This window comes from Aedes albopictus, chromosome 2, assembly GCF_035046485.1.
Source record: "Aedes albopictus strain Foshan chromosome 2, AalbF5, whole genome shotgun sequence".
In the NCBI taxonomy this organism is placed as follows: domain Eukaryota; kingdom Metazoa; phylum Arthropoda; class Insecta; order Diptera; family Culicidae; genus Aedes; species Aedes albopictus.
The window spans coordinates 428,225,001-428,232,049 of NC_085137.1; positions in this window are offsets into that span (position 1 = coordinate 428,225,001).

Consider the following 7,049-nt stretch of genomic DNA (forward strand, 5'->3'; position numbering starts at 1 on the left):
ATCAAAAAAAGGCCTGCTTAGACGCACTTGTTACACACTCAAACAAGGATGGAAATCTAGTGATCATGATCAGATTTCGAATGTGTCGCGGTCGAACGGCATCGCGCGATCATACACTGAAATAAATTTTGTTGTTGAAACTACCGATTGCATAGTAAAATTACTAACCGTACCTATGATTCTCAACCGACAATAAAATCTGTTAAGGTAACTGAAATATGCTTGAAATTACAATGCATTGTAGTAAATTCAACTAAAAGCGTAGTCGTCTCAACAGCGAAGCATTGTTATTTTTTCCTGGACACGCATTTTACAACACAGTATGGTTAAAAATACAATGCTCATTTGTTAAATTAAGATTATTTTTGGTAATGTTAACTGCACTGCTAGTTAAGTTGACAGTGTTTTAGTGGAATTACCTGGTAATTGCTGTCGGTTGAGAATCATAGGTACGGTTAGTAATTTTACTATGGAATCGGTAGTTTCCACAACAAAATTTATTTCAGTGTAGCAACAACGATAACATTTTGTCGTCAAGCATCGTAACAAACTTCGGTCCGAGAAGAATGATTCGCTCGGCATGTGCGGGCGCGATGCGATCGTTATCATGAAGTCGAAATGATAAATTAGTGATTTCATTCACTTTTTGAGCATTCTCGGTGATTTAACTTCCAGATATGCTTATGGTGACTCCCTGTATCACTCCTATTTCAGCACTTCTTTTTCGATTCTTATTTCTAACAATCATCGAGCGCAACAGTAGTGGTGTTGCCTTTTTACATTTGTTATATAAACAAACAAACAAAAATAGCACCTCTTTGTTTCGCTTTCACCAATGTAAACATTTCAAGATTATTAATCATTTAAAAGCAATTCAAGCAGTAGACTACTCTGTTTTGCTAAATAACAATGAAACATGCCTCAATATTAGGAAAAACACCAAATTTTATGTGTAATAAGCTAAATATGATCGAATACTCTTGTATGCTCTTCCGTTGTTGATGTTTGCAAGCAGCAGCAGTGTTGGCGGACAGTGCGGAGGATATTTCACAAATAAAAATTATTTGATTTTATTACTATCATATGTGATTCAAAGGACAACAATAATCATTCGAAGAATAGTTTTCGATTTTACGATGTATAATCGATAAATTTGAGTAGACCATTTCAATGATTTTGATTGATTTTATTGATGAATTGGCCCGCAAGATCGACATCACTGCGTTCAATGATCGATGATTGTGCGCCGGACGGCACCGACGCGTCGCGCTGCTGCCGTCGTCGTTGTACTGTGGTGGGTGGTAAACATTGCCATCGAACTCTTGGTGCGATTGAGACAAATTTGAATAATTTTCAAGTTTGAGTTAAAATATTTCTTTGTGGTATAGATAGTTCGAAAGAGAATTTTAATTGGAATAGTGTGTTCTATATTACTTTTCAAAATATCTTGCGTGAGTGGAGAATTTTAGAGAAAAGGTAAGCGTCAATTTTCTTACGTAAATGTATGAGTGCAATACTGTGTAAAGTTGAATTTGGATGATGATTCTGAAGAAGCTATTTTGTGATGACACAAGAAAAGGCCTTATGAACGTATCATTTCGAATCATGAATGCGGCTTACGGGTGCATAAGTGGCAAACAATGCGATGAATAAAATTTATCATGACTTGTAACATGATCCGATAACGGGTCATCACGCGATAAATCGTGCATCAGATGCTTTAATTGTTCTGTGATACGAGCACGGTGTGAGGCGTCGGCATCATGCTACTGCAAGAACAAGGCTATCTTGGATCATTCGTATCCTGTATCATTTATCGCTTGAAGTGATTTTCTGCCATCCTTGCACTCAAAAATAATTCGCAGACTCGGCTTTCCGCATAGGTACAGCAAAATGCTTAGCAAACTAAAAATCTGATATCTCAGTGAAAATTACGTTTTTTAGCTGATTCTTAGCAAAACAGTTGCCGAATCTTAGTAATGAACTGTCACAGTTGCTGAGATCTCGGTAATGTTGTTGTTTGCCGAACACTCAGCTGTATGAATCTCGGCGAAAGTTTGAGAAAATGCTGAGATCGTGGCATTTCAGATTAAGTGTGACATGTACTGTATTGCATCTTCCTAAATACATCTATGCTACACTAATCAGTACTCACCTAGCAGATCTATACAAACGGCAGACAATATCCGATGATTGAATCTCGCAAAGTATAAGCTGGGAAATCGACCCAGCTCAGCTGTGTGATATGGTTTACTAGATTTTTCTGTGTGTGTTTTTTTTTTAAAGCTCGGTAGCAACAGCCAGAAAGTGGCTATCATCAATCATATTTGGACCCACAAGAGGGTCATGCTTTGTTATCGGATTTTTTATGGATGTGTACATACATACAATATTGAAGCAGGCCATTACACGACGAATGTTACCTCAAGATATCGTCAAATGTACTCAACTCTGACGAGGGGAGTGGAAGAGGAGAAGAGGGTCGTTATCCGGATAAGGGCAGTTTATTTTTCATTTGGTCGGTCTCCCCGAATCAAGAAGGGATCGAAAGTGGGTCAATGGTCGTTATTTTCCGTTCGTTTCCATCAGGATGAGCCGTAATAAAAAAAATGATACCCATCCATGAAGGCTCAGACAACATCTATTTGTGGTGAGTGTGGTGTGGTTTATCCATTTGTAGAATCAACTTGTACGATTGAGAGGGAGGTAATGCCATGCCATATGATATGTTGAGGAGGGTCCAATAAGATAGAAGCGGAAATTAAATGGGAAAAGTGATTAAGTTTTTACTGCCTAATGTTTGACCCATGTTTCAGCGTGCAGTAAGCATAACAACTGTTGTAGCAATCGTTTGTTGCGTTTAGTGTTGTTATACAAGGCGAGAGTTTGGAATTGCATGGGTTTACGATTGTTGGTCAGTAGTATTTATGGGTTGTCTATTTTATAGTCAGTGCTTATAAAAATGTTGTATTCCCTTTCGGATCAATTTTAGGCATTGTTATATGGATCTATATGGATATGGACGGTGTATTTCTTATATGCCGTGTCGATACTGCCTATAGCTACTTGCTTTTGCTTGAAACTTTTTTCCATAATTTTCCGGCCAACTATTCATTATTCAAACTTGTAAGTTGATTAACATTGGCAGATTAGCACATTAACAATTGAATTTGCATGATTGAAGAATTTCTTAAAGAAAACGGATGCAAACGTTGAAGAAATCCCAAAATTCCAAGCTCATAATAGAACAAAAATTTTACGAACAGAGCCCGACGATTTGTTGATTTTTAACCCTTTGGAGCCGGAGATGTGACCCCAACATAGAAACGGCTGTAGAAATTCACACATTCGATAAAACAGAATATTGTATTCGGCAAAGTTGTTGCAAATTGAGTCTTCTATAAAAAAAATGGGAATATTTGTATTTGGGACTTCATTGATAACCTACAACGTCCTGAACACTATGATACAGTAGACGTTCGATAACTGCAACATGTTTACGTTTCACTTATCGAATGAAATTCGAAAACTGCAACAGCTGACAGACGTCAAAGAACTGTCAGTTGCTGCAGAATGCAACCAATATGCATTCGGAAAACATTGCACTGCAACTAAACTGCATGGGGAAAACATCGCATGGCTGTTGACACTTCATTGTGACGGATAGCGGTGCGATAACTGCAAAATTGTTGCACTTAGCGGACTTGCACTTAAAAAGCATTGCAGTTAAACCGTTTGCACCGAGCGAACGTCTACTGTATTTGTAAAAACGAAATAATTGACATACCAGTTGTTCTAAAAGCTGAACTTGGATGTGGGAACGTTCATATGTATTCATTTAGCTCCTCTCTCCTCCTCTTCTTGGCGTAACGTCCCCACTGGGACAAAGCCTGCTTCTCAGCTTAGTGTTCAAAGAGCACGCACTTCCACAGTTATTAACTGAGAGCTTCCTCTGCCAATGACCACTTTGCATGCGTATATCGTGTGGCAGGCAAGAAGATACTCTATGCCCAAGGAAGTCAAGGAAATTTCCTTTACGAAAAGATCCTGGACCGACCGGGAATCGAACCCGTCACCCTCAGCATGGTCATGCTGAATACCCGTGCGTTTACCGCCTCGGCTATATGGGCCCTCCATTTAGCCTTCTTCAAGAATATCTAAAGGTGTTTTATATTCTGGGATGTTCTAGGTGTTCCAAACTGTCATAGAGCTAAGCCCTTCAAATCTACAAGATTAATGTTATGTATTTTCGCCACAAATAATAGCATTGCATGAACTACTGGGATTCGTGAAGCTCTTGACATCTACAATGTCATTTATAGACACTATAAGGATATCCCAGGTCAACCAAACTACCATGGAGTTCAGAACTTTAAATCTACACTTGTAACAGAAGCCATGTTATACTGAGTAACGTTGGATAATCAACCGCAGTTACTAGAGCAATCTGAAGTCTACTAGCTTATGATAAACCTTTGGGACATTCAGGGTTGTCCAAACTGTTCTATAATAAAGTCCTTCAAGTCTACAAGAATAACTTAATGTGTTTTTTTGCCATAAATAATAGTATTTCATAATCTGTTGAGATCCGCAAAGCTCTTGAAATTTCAAATGTCATTAAACAGGGATATCCCAGGTCAGCCAAACTACCCAAGTAACAATGATAGCTTATTCAGCTAAAAGTTCCAAATTCAGGCTTAAGAGTGGTTTATTCAGCAATAATGTTTGTTGGGTACCTTGGAGTTCAGGACTTCAGGTCTACACTCGTAACAACAGCTATATCTGCTATACTGAGTATCCGTGGTTACTGGACCAATCTGATGTCTTCTTTTTAATTATAAACCTTTGCGACATTTTGGTTCATCCAAACTGTTCTGAAGTCCTTCAAATCTACAAGAAAAACTTTATTTGTTTTCACCATAAATAATAGTATTGCATAATCTGCTGAGATTCGTGAAGCTTTTAAAATCTCAAATGTCATTTAAAGACACGACAGGGATATTCCAGGTCAGCCAAACTACCTTCGAGTTCAGGACTTCAGTTCTACACTCGTAATCGTATCTATATCTGTTATACTAAGTACCGCTTCATAATCAACCGCAGTTACTAGACCAATCTGAAGTCTACTTTTTTATCATAAACCTTTGAAACATTCAGGTTCGTCCAAACTGTTCTATAATGAAGTCCTTCAAATCTACAAGAAAAATAAATGTTTTCCCCATAAATAATAGCATACCATAATCTGCTGAGATCCGTGAAGCTCTTGAAATCTCAAATGTCATTTAGAGACACTATGGGCATGTTCCAGGTCAGCCAAACTATCTTTGAGATAAGAACTTCAGGTCAACACTCCTAACATCAGCTATATCTAACATACTGAGTAACATTTCATAATCAATCGCGGTGTCTGGACCAATCTGAAGTACCTATACTAAATATTATTATGAACCTTTAGGACATTGAGAGTCGTTCAAACTATCCTGAGGTTTAGCTCTTGATAATATAACAGTAGTTATTCTCAAAATAAACTTGTAATCTACAATCTGTAATCCTCCTGGCATATCATGAGTTCAAGATAGTTTTGAGATAATCTAGATCAACAACACTACTCCGGAGACCATAGCTTCAGGTATATACTTGTGATAATAACTTTTGCTACTACGTTAAGTATTGTTACATAACCCACTGTACTTACCAAAGTAGTTAAAGGAACAACAAGCGTTGTTATATATTTTTGGGTTATTATGGGCTTCCTCACTGTTATGTAGTTTAGTAGATAAAAACAATCGCTGTAACTTTCAGAAGACTTACTGACCGTGATTGATTATACGCAAAAAAATCCGTTCCGGTTTACGTGCACTCCCAGTCACGGCAACGGGAACAAACGGGAACTATGCATAGCAACGATAACAACAATAAGAAATATACACCGTGAACTAGATTTCACGTTTTCTAGAACGCCCATATTGACAGCTGGAACTAGTCAGCCGTCAGTAAGGATCCGAGGTAGACGAATTCCTCCACCACCTCGAAAGTATCCCCGTCTATCGTAACATTACTACCCAGACGGATCCGGTCGTGTTCGGTTCCGCCTACCAGCATGTACTTTGTTTTTGAGGCATTCACCACCAGTCCGACCTTTGCTGCTTCGCGTTTCAGGCGGGTGTACAGCTCTGCCACCGTTCCAAATGTTCTGGCAATAATGTCCATGTCGTCCGCAAAGCACAGAAATTGTCCGGATTTTGTGAAAATCGTTCCCCGGCTGTTGAGCCCGGCTCGTCGCATCACACCTTCCAGAGCGATGTTGAAGACTAGGCATGAGAGTCCATCACCTTGTCGGAGTCCCCGGCGAGATTCAAATGAACTAGACTAGATAGATTACACATCGTAGCTTTGAATAATGAAAGAAGTTACCGTTACACCCGTAGACTTCAGGATCTAAACTCAAGAATTGTTTGGAAGACCTAGGATATCCCGAACGATCTTATACTGTCTATTGAACTTACTGGACATGATGGATTATAAATCGTAGCTTTCTATAATAAATGAACTTACCGTTACACCCGTAGACTTTAGGATCTAAACTCAGGAACAGTTTGGATAACCTAGGATATCTCAACTGATCTGATGTTGTCTATTAAACTTTCAGAAGATTCACTGGACATGATAGATTGCCAATAAAAGATAAAAGGAGTTACTGTTACACCCGTAGACTTTATTATCTAAACTCAAGGACAGTTTCGATGACCAAGGATATCCCGACTGATCTTATACTGTCTGTTGAAATTTCAGAAGACTTACTGGACATGTAAGATTACAAATCGTAGCTTTGCATAATGAAAGAAGTTACCGTTACACCTGCAGACTTTAGGATCTAAACTCAAGAACAGTTTGAATGACCAAGGGTATTGCGACTGATCTTATACTGTCTATTGAACTTTCAGAAAATTCACTGGACATGATAGGTTACCAATAAAAGATAAAAGAAGTTACCATTACACCCGCAGACATTAGGATCTAAACTCAAGAACAGTTTGGATGACCAAGGA